This window comes from Passer domesticus, chromosome Z, assembly GCF_036417665.1.
Source record: "Passer domesticus isolate bPasDom1 chromosome Z, bPasDom1.hap1, whole genome shotgun sequence".
Taxonomy (NCBI): domain Eukaryota; kingdom Metazoa; phylum Chordata; class Aves; order Passeriformes; family Passeridae; genus Passer; species Passer domesticus.
The window spans coordinates 68,476,503-68,492,735 of NC_087512.1; the positions used below are offsets into that span (position 1 = coordinate 68,476,503).

Sequence of the window (16,233 nt, forward strand, 5' to 3'; positions counted from 1 at the left end):
TATACATCCTGCATTTGTCATTGTTTTAATTACTCTACATAATGTTATATTAGTTGATCCAGCCCTGGAAAACAAAGTAAAGGTGAAGTTCCTACTGAAAAAAAAAGGTGAAGGAAAGAATTATTCAGAAGGGATTTACAGTTGTAAAACTAGAAGGCATTTCTATTATCAGTGAAGCATAAAAAATGGTTTTTTTTCTCCTTTTTCTACAGCGGATATTATTCTTGTGCCTCTGAGCAGTTACTTCACTAGAAGAAGGACATTTTAGAATATAACCCCGTGCTTATACTCCTGCACCATGTAAAGTTATTATGGATCTTGCAAGGAGCCTAAGTCACTTGATACAACTGTTTCAAATCTGAGTGTGATTTCAGCAGAAAGAAAATAAAAGTAGACAGAATATTAAAAAACAGATCTTCAGTATCTCAAGATCACCCTAATAAATGATCACACAATCTGAAAGGCTGTTTCTTTCAGGTGAATGACAACATTCAGTTTAGTTAAGTTCAGTTGCAAGCCAGATGATTACAGACATAATAAAACATAGAATCATAAAATGATTTGGATTGTATGGGACTTCAAAGATCATCTAGTGCCAATCCCTCATGCCATGGGCGGGGATGCCAGTTAATGAAATTGCATTCTGGAGCTCAGGATTGAATGTGCATTTTTTGCGTTGAGTGGTGAGGAGTTCTCTATGCATAAATATCTAGACTTCTCTTTAAGGAGGTCAAAACTACTCATTTTTACTCCTTACAACCATACCTAACATACATTGTGACCTTCTAAGTATTTCTAATAGTCTCCCCATTGGTGTTAGTCATTTCAGAGTAGAGCAGGGTACGTAAGAGTTTTCCTGCTCAGCCTCTGCCTGCTGTTTGCTTGATTCTCACTGGACTAGTTAAGCTGATCAGTGAAACTTTAATCCATTCATGAATGTGCTAGATATACTTCTATTCCCATTAGGAAGGAGATGTAGGTTGGAGAAATTTTTCAAGTACAAAACGATCCTGAACCAGAGAAGTATAGGTCCCTTATCAACTTAAAGCAAGCATGAATAATTAAAAATTTCAAAATGGATAAAGGGCTTAGAACTGAGTTTTAAATTTGTTCTGATAACACGAACACTTATTAAGAATTTAAATAGCTTTTTTTTTATTATTGTGTAACTTTTTGAAGGTCAATAAGCAATCTGCTTTCAGACTGTAAAACATTACTTTTTCTCTAGAATGAAGATATAATCAGTCAACCAAACAATTGTTGTCATGAGTATCATGACAGTCCCAGTCAATAGTAGCTGACATCAGCATTAGTATCTATCTTCATAACTAGTTTTATTCGGAGAACATGAGAAAAGACCTTCTATGTTTGTTTCCCAGGCACTCCAATAACGGCCATCTCATGCAGGTGTGTTGTGGATCACCATCACAGGGTAAATCTCATTTTATCTCACAGAGTTTTGCTGAAGAAGGGAAGAGCTATACATAAGAAGAATGGTGGGACTACAGAATCAAACAAAGTAGATTCAACTGAAAGGAGACTATATGGAAAGGGGAAAAGGCTCACTTGCTTTTGGCAGATAATCTTTCCATATTGGTCTGCTGACCATACCTGGTCTGCAGAAAACTTCAACACTTCAGCTATGACACCCTCAGCTGTCACATGTAGTTCTTTACAACACAGTGTCAGTACCCATCTCAGTACTTTGCCTCACTTTCTCAATTTGTTTCTCAGATCTAAACCAGATACAAATTAACATTAAAATCTAGAGCCACTGAGAATCAAGGAAAGAACTCCAAGTTTAGTGGACTACATGCCTATAAGGCATACCTTGTTTGCTCATATGATTCTTATCCCCCTTTTCAGAGTTCAGGAGGATATACAAAACACCATATTGTGCTGTGGTTAACTGAAGTTTTATCCATGTGTAAAAAAACATAAGCTTTGTATGCCTTCACACTTGATACTTGCAGGCACAAATTTTGATCAGCAAACACAAAATGCAGCATAGGTAGAATTCAAATGTCCTTGTATTTTAAGAACATCTGAATTAAGAAGTCAGGACAAATCTAGTCCCACTCTTTCCTTCAATAGTGTTTATGCTGTTTTCCTGTCTAAAAGCAGATGTTGTCAGCAACAGTTGTATCAAAGACATTTTGGAGTGTTATGTTTACAAGCTATTCCCTTTTTTGTTTTGTTAGCAGCTTCTCTTGTACATATTAATTACTTCAGGCCTCTGCCAACATATGTTAATATCCTAGCACAGCCTCTTTCATGGGAAATGACAAAGATTAAATTCAAATGAAGGATGACATTTCTATTGGCATATTTCATGTCTTTATACTCTAGAAACTTCAGCTGAGGAAAACCATAATATTTAACATAAAAAAAAATGTTCATTTTTTCATCACATTCCTAGGTGACCAAATTATCTTTGTGATGCAAAAAACTGAAACAATTCTGATATGATCAAAAATATCAGAAATTAAATTTAAGTCTGGCTTTACTTGCCAGGTGCCAACAGAGCACAACCAGAAAAATAATAAAATATATCTCACACTTCTATGTTTTTTTTTTCCTGATTATGTGCTTGGGCAGAACACATCAGAAAGCACTTCTGCTTCTTCTAGAGAGTGTTGACTGCTTTAGACTAAATTGCTCTTGTTGGCAATTTTTTACACATGTCAGGAAGCAGTAAGGGAGGGCTATTCTGTCAGGGAAGGTGAACCACTGCTGACATCCCAGGGGTGGCAGAGGCAGCAGGCCACTGAGAACAGCCCAAATCCAAAGAGGATACCAGTGCGGGGCTGGGATAGTGACAGGGGTGACTGAAGGACATGTGTCTGACACACCCACCCTGGTGATGTGGCAGACACAAGCAGGTCCAGGATAAATAGAGGTAGCCAAGTGTCCTGGATCAGGGCAAATTTGGGAGATAACCCCCAAAGGGGTTCCTCTAGAAAAGCAGATTCAATCGGCCTCTCACCCAACCCGTTCAGGAAAAATATCTCCTTGGAGAAAAGTGGAAAACTGTTTATTAAACAATAGAACCCAAACGATATTAAACAACAAAACCTCTTGCTGCTCCACAAGCGATGACAGCTCCCCTCCCCGGGCTGCAGCTCGGCTCACTCGGTCTCTGGCCAGGCCCTGCGGGCTGGAAACGCCGCGGCCCAGGCCCGGCCCGGCGGCCGCAGGCCGAGCTGCCGCCGCTCTCTGCGTGCTCAGTCCAGAGCAGGCTTGAACAGCTCCAAAGAAAAGGGGGAAAAAACCACAGTCCAGGGAACTTCCTTGCCTCAGCTAGCTAAAAACTAACTAAAAGCAAAGGAGAGCTCTGTCCCACGGTCTGTCCATCCGCAGACAACGCAGTCCAGGAGCAGGAATGTGGAGGAGTGAGCGCAGTGTCTGAAAACAAGTTGCATGCTTTTCCCTTCCCCCTTCACTCTCTGGAACAAGTCTTAAAAGTATAAAACTCATTATTCAGCATAAACAGAATAGACGATTGGGGATAAAAGCATCCTATAGCCAGCCCAGAACACCAAGTCAGCCAGAGTCAAGGCAGTATGAGGCTAGACACAGCATCCCTCTAATGTTACTCAGGCAAGGGGGCAAAGCCTGTGCTCAGAAGTATCCTGCGAGAAGAAAAGGTGAAGTGCCTGAGCAGTGCTTCTTTCAGTAGCACAACTGTTGTGTGAGATGGATCCTTTGCCAGGTGTTGAACCTCCAGCAGCAGGTAAAAGCTGCTGATACACTCATGTCTGGCATGGTAGTCAGGGAGAAGCCACCAAGACTATTTTTGGAGGGTAGAAGAAAGTTATGAGAATAAAGATGGTTGTTCACAGACTTGAGTTTGCTATATGAAGCAGCTCTATGGAAAACATTTTAGTGATCTTCAAGTTGAAGATCACTAATAAGCATTAATCTCATGAGGGTTTTCTATTGAATACTTTTTCTTGTGGTCCTCTCCATGGGCAGGTTATAGCCATACAGACTTCTCTGACTTTAGTGTCTGTATGTATGGCTCTGAATTGAAAAAAGCTAAGCAAAAAAAACCCCAAGCCCCAAAAAACCCAAAAAGCAAGTTTCAAATTAAAATTATAGACTGCAAAAACTTAAATAGTCTTAGAAGAAATAATTTTGAGATTGATTCAAATGAATATTCCCTTTCTTTGTCTGTTTTTCTCTTCTGGGAAGTCTTTGTGTTGCTAGTGTTTAACAGAAAAAGCACAAAAATTACAATAACTATTCAAAACATATATTGTATGTATCACATAAAAGTATGAAACACATTCTTTTACTATAATGCCTTAGACTTATGGGATAGTAGAGCTAGAACTCTGATGAACTGGAGGTGCCTGTGAGAGTTAATAATCCTATTGGATTTCTCAGAGCAGAAAAATGATTGATCAGACATAACAACTGTATGTGAGCCCTACTAAAACTAAAGAATCACATAGCTACAAATTAATACCCTGAATATCACTGTCCTTTGACATAGTTCATCAACCAGTTTTCTGGATTTAATAAGTCCCTGGATCATTAAGCATTACTTAAACGTCACTTGGGTTATTTTTATAACACAGAGTCTATTTTTCTTTTGTATATTTTCTTAATATTTTTAGCCTTGCCTTGGTACTTGCATAATACACAACAATGGAATTGACATTTAGTTTTCACTGGCTTTCAGCAGGATTCAGAACTCATCTCACAAGTCATTTTGTAGTAAGTTGAACAATGACCAAACTCAAAATACAGAAACTCAAAAGTTCTGCCTTACAAGCCTTGGACACTTTGTAAATACAAATTAAGGAATAATTCTCAATCATTTGTCTAGGATAATCATTAAATGTATTGCATATATGCAACTGGATAGGGGTAGAAAAATCTGAGTCAAAAACCAAATTTTAATAATCACATAATTGTTATAATGATATTCAAGAAGATTTTTAAATATGTCCTTAGATTAATAAAAAAATTCATATGTCTTACTTAGGATCCTAAGGTTTACATGAAGTGGACAATTAGTGATCAGCATCTATTTTTAAAGCAAGTTTCTTGTCTCTGCTATAAATATTTTATAATAAGAAAATATATAATTTATATTATGAAATAATAAGAAAAACCTTATTCGCTTTTCTATACTTGGTCTCAAAAAAGCATATATTCCCTATACTTATTTTAACTGACATATATTTGACATAGCAGAATTTTGTAGATTAGGATTTGTATTTGTTTTCTATTGCCATTGATTTTTCCTTGTTCAGTGGATATTAATAAATTCCACTGCTAATTGATTTTGATGGTATCCTGCTCTTAGAAGATAGCGATTAGTAGAGTGGAACTTCAGTGAGCAGCAACACTATGTTGTAGTCAGAATAGCAGTAAGTGATGGTATTGTCTGTTTTTTAAAGACCATTTGACTTTGATATTCCTTTCAGAGTTATATTAAACGATATTATCTTTGTAATGAATTATATTTGTTCATCCACCTTTCAGCATGTTTACAAGCCAAGCATCCAATAATGCAAGCACTGAAACATACAAATGCATAGACCTTGCATAATAAATTCATAGGATTATATTTTAAAAATCCCTTATATGTCTGAAATAAAACAGCAGGATATAAATGGGCCTTAGGCCACAAAGCAGAACAGCAGTGCTGAGGAGCACTGCCCCCTTTGTGCCTGAACAGGGCTCCCCATAGCATATTCCCCCATTGCAAGGGACAGGCAGAGCACTCCTCCTCCACATGGCTCATGTCCTGCCATGCAGGCAAGCGGAAGTGGCTGATCCACGGCACCTGTTACACCATCACCACTGGCAGCACAACCTACAGCCCCCAAAAACAGCCTGCTCTTCTCACAGCTCCTTGAAAACTACCAAAATGTCAAGAGGAGTCCTCTGTGAAAGGTCCAGGAGAGTATTTGTGAGGCTACAGGAGAGAAACTACACACCTGAAGGGTTTTTGTGGGCACTGTGTGCTGCCAGGCAGTTCTGGGACAGAGTGTCCTGGGCTTTGCAGCTGGCTGATTTTCTTCAAGGCATGAAGCATTAGGCATGCACGCAACAGAACACCCCACCCCACCCCAAAACCTCATTTATGTTTATAATGTATTATTCCCAATATTTCACCCACACGTAGTATTCAGAATCTTAGATTTATTTTGTCCTGCTGCTGGAGAATTATTTCTTCATGTAGACTTTCTCTTTGACCAGCATTCATTTCTCACCTCTCTTCTCTCTTTCCTCCTTTGGTCTTTTGAGCTCCACCTCCATACATTTGCCTCAGGGAGTTTTGCAGGTGCAGCATATCAAAAACCTTACAAAAGATGCTGCATGACTGATTCACTGCTATTGCTTAAAATCAAGGACAAAGAACTGATGAAAGTAAATACAATTTTCCATTCCTGCTTTACAAGCAAGTCAAAAAAATGGTTCATTATCCAAGCAAAGAAGTATTTAAATTAACTGGCAACATCTAAAATATAAATAAATAAGAATATACTGACCTGCTTAGAACAAAAATAGAACAGAAAAGACTTGGTAGTTCATCACTATATGCACAATCTGCAGAGCTGAACTTTTGAGCTTACTACTTTCATTCCTGAAATAAAACTTACCTCAAAGCCAAAATAGAAATGATGGACCAAATATTATGTTCTTGACATCAATAATATTTTTCTACACAAAGATCCCTGAACACCCTGAACCCAAGCTATAGCATCTATATTTAATTTCAATTTAATTTATAATCATTAATTTAGTAGGTATTGAAGAACTCTGATCAGATCTTAAACTGTATTACTAAGACATTCAAACAAACATTTCAAGGAGGTTGTTTATGCTCCCTGTTTTCATTTGCCTTGTTTCAGACTATCAAAAGCCTTCTCTTCTTCCCCCTCTTTCTGTTTCACTTAAAACCAGTAAATTTTAAATTTTAACCTGTAAAGATAAATAACAAAAGCTGGAGATGTAAATTTCTGTACCAACAGATTTATTTTTTTTAATACTGTACTGGCAAACAGTTATGTAGTACATGATATTTCATAACAAAACATTCTCACAATCCTAAAAAGTAGTAATTTCAGTTTTAATACCTATCACCCCTACAAGCCTCAGACTATGAATTTACACTCTCAGAATTTACAGCCTCAAAACTGTAAGTTCAAGCATTTGTTCATTCACTGTTATGATTGGATAGGAGCACAAACATTCTGCTGAAAGAGCATCCACGTTTGGAAAGCTTAATACAGGAAATTTTGGAACTTCTCATGAGCTGCATTGATGACATTTTGCTTTGTATGAACTCCTGAGGATGCTTTCTGAAATATTTTAACTTTAGTACAAAATGAAGGTCGCTGCTCAAGGAAGAGACACAGTGGATTTTATAACAAAATTAAAAAAAAAACCTTTGCAATTGACTGCATATATCTCCTGGTGTATAAAAGACATCTGGGAACTTAACTCTAGCAGCACTATAAATTCAAACTTGACTCTGGTATGTTTTGAATAAAATTTGTCAGGATACATATTCCTGTGTGTCTGCCCAGTAAGCATTTTCTGTTTTCTGTTATCAAGTAATTCCTAATGTCTTCACAAAATTGTAAAATTACTAAAGAATTATGAGACTGTCATTTCACTAATTCTGCAAAGCTTTTAGAAAATTAAAAATATTTAGGATTCATCATCCCCTTCATTATATTTCCATCTCTGTACAAAAAGCGAAAGACATTTAAGGAAAAATGTCATGACAGCGCTGTTATTTTGTAAGACTGAGGCCCATAATTTCTTGCAACTTGGTAGCAATATTAACAGTTTTATCCAGAGTATGCAGTGTGCATTTTACTTGAAATACCTGCAACAGAATCAAGGTAATGAAACCTCAGGTCTCTCCCACCAACAAGAAAATTTTAATTATCAATTACTTGGAATTTCAGTGCAAGAGTGTAGATTAGTCTAATGGAACTAAAAATTCAATGTGGTGCATTTCTGTAACTTACTTTTTTTTATATGAAAACAATATAAAAATTTACATTGTCTTTGATTTTGTAGATAAATCTAAAAGTATCTTTCTCATATTCCAAGTGTTATGTTTGTTTGGAAAAAAAAAAGATCTATACTAGGTGGAATTCTGACAAGGCACACACAGATGCCTACAATGTTGTAAAAAGTAAAATCAGTAAATTGACCAAGCTCAGAAGACTTAAATAATTTCAAATAGAACATCATCAACTTAGCAAATATCCTTCTTCTTCCTCTGCCAGAGAACTGTGGAAGGTCTTGAAGACTGAACCAATTGCTATTCACAATAGAGTTTGTGAAATAAAAAAGTATTTTCTCCACTTGTAAACTAAGTCGTATTTAAAGTGATATCTCTGTTCTGTTCAGCATACTGCTGAATTATAACTAACTTCTTACAATTTTGTCCTCCCACTTTGCCATTATTAAAAACAGGCTCTAAAATGAAGCGATCTTTTAACTTCCACAATTTAATTAAGCATGATTTTTTTATGTGCTGTGTGGTACCTTATGATGTTATACAAATAGAGAGTGCTGTTTATAACCCACTCATTTATGTTGTATTTATAAAAGTGCAGGAAAAAAGAGAGGAACAGGATGGTTTTATCACTTAGTTTTTAATGTGCTTTGTAAGGCATTTTTCCCTAATTCATCCTTTATCAGAACTCTACTGAATTATATCAGTTTAATTTCAGCCTGTCATTAGATCAGTTCTATTTCTTGTTGATTTTTATTTGTTACAGATAAACTGTGCATTTACCTCAGTAAGACATCTATGACAGCTGTTGTGTTTGTCTTCTAGATGCCCCAAAGAAAGCACCAGTGACCACTGATTCTTTTGGTACAGTTTCTGACCTGAGATAAGACTCCAGCAGATGCTTTTAGACCTACAGGTTCTTTCTGAAATGCACATATAATTTGTAAAAAAGCTGTTCAAACTCTCTGTACCTGTGCCTGAAGCAAACAAAACACATTTTCTTTTTGCTTCTGCCTGACTGACCTCAAAATAAGCACAAGACTTTTGTTAAAAAAACAACACTACTAAAGAACTTCACTTTCAAAAGCTGATCACAGGAAAATAGAATTGACTTATTTATATATAAGAATATGTAGTTAGGTGAATATTTGTTCTGCCATCAGGAAAAGACTAGGCCAGGTTAGGGATTGTTCACACGCATGTTTCAGGGGGTACTTCACGCTCATGCAACTGAGCTAAGTAATATTAGTGTAAGACACTAATGATATTAACAATTACCCAAAAGCTTGCAGTTTTCATTAATATATTATAGTTAATATTATCCTCAGAACAGTATTAATTAGTAGAGAGAAAGTGTAAAAAAGCTATTAATTAATTTGGTAGAGAAACAACACTTTTTAAATTCTTCTGTGATGAGGAATTAAGTAAGAAGGTAAGTGGTATGGTTTATGGTTAATAGCCTTTTCCCCGTCCCATAGTACACCAGTTCAGCTATATTTGTGAACACAACAGCACATATAAAACACATTTAACTCTGCTATGACATGGACTGATTCAATACTACTCTCTTCAGAATTCCTTGGTGTGAATAATAAACAGACAGCATCAAAGCAGCAGTTTCTGGAACTTCAGTTTTCCAAGTAGTTTTGGAAACTAGGTAACGTTTACCTAGGTAAAGTTTTTTCAGCCATGTATCAAAGAAAAATCACAAAGAATGATAATTTGTGAGAACCTATAAAGCTACTACACATGATCAAATTTGTTTTAATTTGTTTTGCTGAAAAATAGTGAGTCTTTGGCTTGAACAGCAGGAGACTATGCTGTAGGTCTATTTTAAGTAGTCCCCTAGGTGACCAGAACTTTATAATGTATTGGGAAACTGTGCTGAATTTAGACATTTATCAATGCCAGTTAATAAAACCTACAGTTTTGCAGACTGTTTTAAAGGCTATTGGAGGCATTTCTGATTAGACAAGCATTGCTGGAAGACAGAGAATACAGGTATTTGGAGGAGCTGTCTGCACTGCTATGAGTATAACAGTCCCCACAAACAAAATTACCTTAAAGTAACTTTTGGGTTTTTTTTTTCCTAGATATCACTCTACCATTATCAAACTTAAGACACCAGCATAGAACAGGACAGTCATAGAATATTTTCCCAGGAAAAGTTAAATAAAATAAATATATGCAGCTTTATAAAGAAATTTGATATCCAATGCTATTTAAAGACATTTTTTTAGTTTATTTGAGGAAATATAATTTCTATGTATTCACAAGTTACCATTGACAGAAAGAAGGTTGTTTCTTGTTACTGATCCTCTTCAGTTTTGTTCTCTTTTTCTATTTTCACTGATATATGCAGCCAATTTAAGTGAAAATTATTCATCTTTTTGTGCAATTGTACCACAAAATACCAGTGAATAACAAACCAAACATACGATTGTATGCAAAAGGTCTCTCTTGCACTGCCACTGAATGAAAACCACTTGGCTGTTGGTTATGCACCCATTCATTGTGTCATTGTATGGTTAGTTTTATACAAAAACATTAAGTGTTTTTCCCACTTATAAGTCATTATTCAAGAATCTTCTTTGTTTCAGAAACCTCTGGATCTTCTTCTAAATACCCCTGAATTTTGTAAGAGCCTTATTCTTTTCTAGTTTAAGCCTAAAAATTTCTGTCTTACAAAAACAGTATCTCTGAGACCAAAATCCACATCAAAATAGGTACAGCAATGGGCAGAAAGGACTGTTGCACTTGTTGCATTTCTTTTGCCAAAGTTAAAGACTTTTTGTCCCTTCAGGACAAAGCTAATGTTAGGGAGCACCTGCAAAAATATTGGTGCCTGGGAGGCACTGGCAAAGATGGAAAAAGTCTGGACATGACACAGTAAATAGAGTTTTACCTCAGAACAAGACAGACATATTCTTTGCTCAAAATATCACACAGTAATATGCTACAGTTTAAATTACTGATATTTATATTCATCCTCAGGAAACACCCATCCAAACCATGTACTGGCTCACAACAGTAGTTCACTACATTTTTAATTTTTGAGGAAATGTGTGCAATTACCTTCACATTTCCTTTCATACAGCCCCAGTGAACAAACAATATGTGAGAGTATATATCTTGCTAAGCTACCATCTTACTCTTAATCCCCTCTTATGCTTCCCTCATAGATTATAATTCACATAGAAAACTGCTAATTTGCATCCACTAACTGGCATATTGTGGCAAATATACTTAGCAAGTGTATTGAGACTCTGGATTTGATAACAGCCATTGAAGGCTCCATGCCTGTCAAAATTGACAGAGGACCTGGAGTACAATTTAAGTGCAATGCTACAGTTTCTACTGCAAATTGGCACATCATCTTTCCCCTTTCAAACTCTTTCTCGTTAGTCATAAGTGCAAGATACAGCACAGAGATGACTGTACTAATTGGCATAGTGCCTTAAATGAAAACCAGGCTAAAGCCTGAACTCTGTGAGCAGTAGCATAAATAAGATTTATTCAGTGCTCCCATTAACTAACTTCACTTTTAAATTGCAGCAAAACAAGGACAATGTATCAATTGATCAAATTTATATTTAATGCATAGACAAATGTAGCAAACCAAAAACACTTGTATAGAACACACAGACTTATGAACTGAAGTCACATAACCTTTCTTAGCCAAATGACTTCCTACTCCACAAGCTATCAAAATTATAAAAGTGCTTTGTTACTAAGTAAGTTATTATTCACCATATCTAGAAGTAGTGCCAGCTGGTCCCCAAATACTCATCCATGGCTTTATATTAGTAAGGACTGTAGGTTCTCACACTGATTTTGGCATCTGTTACATATATTTGAGAACTGCTATGGTTATGAAATACAATATAATAGAGAGAATTAGCCCTTTGCATATTTATTCAGTCTTTAGCCATCACTCATAGAAAAGAAAAGTAGAAGTTTATGGTAAACTCTTACCTTGAGTGAAACAGAAAAACTCTATTATAAGCAAAAATGCAACACACTAATAAGTGTCTTAGGTTGCATGCAAGGTGTAACCAGAAGTATGAATTCTATCACCACCTATTAAAAAACAGGTGGAGCAGTGTTCTTAATCTCTTCCATGACCTATCCCTCATAACTCTGGGAAACATCTTCTGTTAATGGGCCATTGAATCTCACTGCATGACTGATAAAATTACATCATCCCATTGTGAGATGCTCCACCAAGGGGCATTCCTACCTGGATGCAATCAGAGATTTGGAACACCAGGGGAGCCTTTTCCCACTGTATTCCCAGAGCAAGACCAGGCCCATCTGCACCACCACTCGACCTTCAGAGGAAAACTCTAGCCTTCTACAGGATCACTTCTTCAACAGAACCACACCTGTCACTGCAAGAGGACTGCAGCCACAATCTAATCAGACTGCTACTAACACCTTGACCCACAAGGTGTCAGGTTGTGTTTGGTCTGTCAGTGTTTTTGTGTATTACTGCATTTTTATTTTAATTCTCCTGGTAAGGAAGTGTTATTCCTATTCCCATATCTTTGCCTGTGAGCCCCTGAATTTCAAAATTGTAATAATTTGGAGGGAAGAGGTTTCCTTTTCCTATTTCAAGGGAGGGTCCTGCTTTAGGAGACACCTGTCTTTTCAAACCAAGACAACAAAGAACAATTTCATTCATAAAATAATTTACTGTAAAAACATTGTCGTATTTCAAAACTATGAAATTCTACTTTATAACTGCTAGGGATACTTACCACTCTTAAAAACCCAGAAACCTAAATGAAACTGTTGCATCAGAGTGACCATTACTAACCTCACCAACTTACTAACATGTAGCCAACATAGAGAACTCAGAAGTTTCTGCAAATTGTGTTCTAAATGCTAGCAGTTGGAAAACAAAGTTGTAGTAAATTGACCAGACAGTCAGTGAAATATTTAGAGCAAGAAGATAGTGTTTTTGCCACAGGCATAATTTCTGATTGATTAAGTAATTTAAAATTTTGTCAGAACATGATGAGAAGCTCAAGCAGCAGTTTCTACCACAACAGAGGTACAGACCTTTTCCCCAAGAGAAAACATCTTAGAAAGCCATTGTGATTAAGAAAGAGTTACACTGGAGACAAATGTTTACCTCTCACACTGACCTAAAACATTAGAACCTCTGTCTTGTTTTGGTTACTCCTTGTTGCACAGAGAAATGCCTCACAACATCCACCCTCAGAAGACGAGCACAGCAGATGCTGATGGGGAACATCAGCAGGCCCTCTTGGTTTCCACTGCCTCCTCTCCTTCAAACCCTCTATCATAAATGTCTAATTCCCACTCCTCTACTCCTATGACCAGTAAGTTTTAAACTTATTGTTTCCCCATTGCCTGAGGGTGATCAAAAATTTGATATTCCTTTATGTTATTCACGTTGGTTTCCACAGCTTAGAATAGGTCCTCAAGTAAGTAAACAAAGCTTAAAAGGGGAAAATGCAAACAGAATTCAGCTGTCTTCCTAGTAATCTACAATAAACTATATTAGGATATTTTCCAGCCTACAAATCCGCTCTGTGTAGAATATCATAAGAAGAGAAGCTTTGTATCTGTCATAACATTTTCTTTACAGGCCATGTCCAGAAAATTTTATGGCCTTTACAGAGCAGCTAATAAAAAGACTTTGGCAGAGAGGTATTCATTGAGAGAAGACTTTTTCTGATTTGGATGTCTGCCTTCAGGAAATTTATTTAGTGTCAAAGACATTGTGATGTGATCTAACCTATCAAAAGCAGTGTTGTCAGTCAGCAATTACTTGAAGTTTTATGTCAGCAGGATAACATACTATCAGTAGCTATGGCTGAACAGTACATAATGCATGGAATGAGCAAGACCTGAGCCTCCAAGTGCTCTCAGTTTCAGCAATCTGTACACAAATGAAGAATCCTTCCACTATAATTTCAAATAAATTTAAAGCAATGCAGCTTTTAGTAGTGGTTGTGACAAACTCTCAAATTATGTACATGTTTCTGCTATCTTACAGCATTCTGGTAACCAACTCAATTTCTTTAAGCAGACACATAGCAAGGTTTTTGAAGTTCCACCAGTTCTAAAAATTTTCAGCAGGGCATGAGCAACACAAGGACAACAAAATTAGGGTTGAGTTTAAAACTGGCTACCTGCAGCAAAAATGTCAGAAATATGTTAAAGAAAATACTTGATGCAGTCTCATCATCTGCATCACATTAGTCAGCTTTGAGGCCACACAAAAACAAAGTGGCAAATTAGTTTCTCTAATCTAAAAATTAAAATTCTTTCTAAAATTCTTTTCATTAATATTTTCAAAATACAACATTTCAAAAGGTAGAAATAACTTCTTTCCTTCTAATAGATTTTTTTGCCTATCAGGTTATTAAAATATGTCAGTTATTTACACTTTTAAACATATAAATTTTGCAATTCACAAACAGCACATGCAATTTGTGCACATCTTGCAAACATGCACTATAATAAACTAATGAATTCAGAATTCCTTTATTGTCGAGTACCTACAAATACACCTTATAAAAATAAATTAACAAATCTTGAAAGACCGTTTTTTTTAGGGAAACAAAGCTATTTTCAAACATTTTAAGATTTTGCTTTAACTTGTAGGAGAAATCTTGCTGCAGAACTAAGCACTAAGTAAGAATTTGGGTTATATTAATCTATAACACCTTAAGATCCAGATGCAATCCAATTTGTTTCAACTTTTGCAGCATTTGATCTTCTGTATGATGAGCTCCTAGGTAGAATCAGAGTCTGTTATCATGTGCCATTCAAAATTCATAATCTGATAAATCTGTAAGCCGTACAGACACCAGCAGTTTTCTCAAAAATTAATTCCAAGAAACTGCTTTAGGCACATTTCCTCACAGCATCACAGAATCACAGAATGTGTCAAGGCAGAAGGGATCACAGTGGTCCAACCTCCCAGGTCAAGCAGGTCATCCTAGAGCACATTGCACGGAATTATATCCAGACAGCTCTTCAATACTTCTAAATATATCAAAATCAGGGGAAAAAACTGAGGATGGGTACAAAATAATGAAAAACAATTATCAGACCAAATAATTTTGAGAAAAGTTAAACTTCACATCTCTATTAAAGAAAAACACAGCATCACCAGTTGTGTAAGTTGATTTCCATTCATAATGTTTATGTCTGTGTAGTACTGGATTGTAAGAACCAGAAAACCACTTCTAGCAATAGGATGAGACACTCTAAATCACTGATATTAAATATATGCATAATAGACCCCTAGACAAATTGAACTTTCACAATGTGCGCCCTTACTACTTCCTCCTAGAAGTATCTGATTTATGTCATTAAATATAGTCAAGTACAGTTATGGTAATTTGTTCTTGAAAAAAACCTTTCATGGTAGCTGCAGTGTCAGCCAATATTATACAGCCAATTACTATACACTTGGTACTTGTGTGAACACACACAGGAAGTATTTAATAAGTTTAAAACCTTTTTCTTAATTGAGTCCTTGCAAGATCTTGTAAGCAAGCGTATTATAATGGCATTGAACTTCACCCCAAAGTTATTGATTTATTTCTTGACAAAAAGTCAGCGTAGTAGGCAATACCCAGGCTGTAACAATTGGCTCCAAATCCATGTTTCCCATGTCCAGTGCACAAAAGAGTGTATTGCTCCTGGTTAACCAACCCTGTAGTCATCAGAAATCTGGCATGACTGACCATGCCAGTGAGAGAATGGAATATTAATGGTTGTTTACTCAAACAATTGGCCACCCAGGGGTGTAGAGTAGGTGCACACCCATCACCAGAGGCTACAGGTGGATGTTGAACAAGGTAAGGGAAGAGGCTGATAAGAGGGAAATCCTGCAAGGTGGGATAGCGCTTTTTTATGATGTCAACCTACTTATACCAATGGGTCAGCTGTGAAACTCCCCTCCAGGGAAGCACCCAGACATCCACACACAGGCCTGAAGGTATTCATTCCCACTCCCAAAGTGTCCCATGATCCACAGCACCACATCATTCAGTGTGAAACTTCCTGCTACAGGGGAGGCACCGGGGCATTAGCACCAAGCCTGAGCAGTTGACAATTCCTTTTGGAGAGACTGTCCTGCCAGATGTTGCAAAAAGCAAAATAGAAGGCAAGCCTTACTCCAAGTATTTTATATTGTATGCTTGTCATAAATTTAGATAAATTTCTTGGCTTTTCATCTCTCTTCCCACAGT

The 16,233-nt window shown here is 36.5% G+C and overlaps 1 long non-coding RNA gene across 7 annotated transcripts in view; it reads right to left on the minus strand.

Moving 5' to 3' along the window:
- Positions 1–3,154, minus strand: part of LOC135291140 (uncharacterized) — a 32,477-nt gene extending 29,323 nt beyond the window's left edge. For all 7 annotated transcript variants that reach the window (XR_010354009.1, XR_010354014.1, XR_010354010.1 and 4 more), the window contains exon 1: positions 3,076–3,154. This is a non-coding gene — a long non-coding RNA (uncharacterized LOC135291140). The remainder of the gene's footprint in view (positions 1–3,075) is intronic.
- Positions 3,155–16,233: the final 13,079 nt, after the last annotated feature.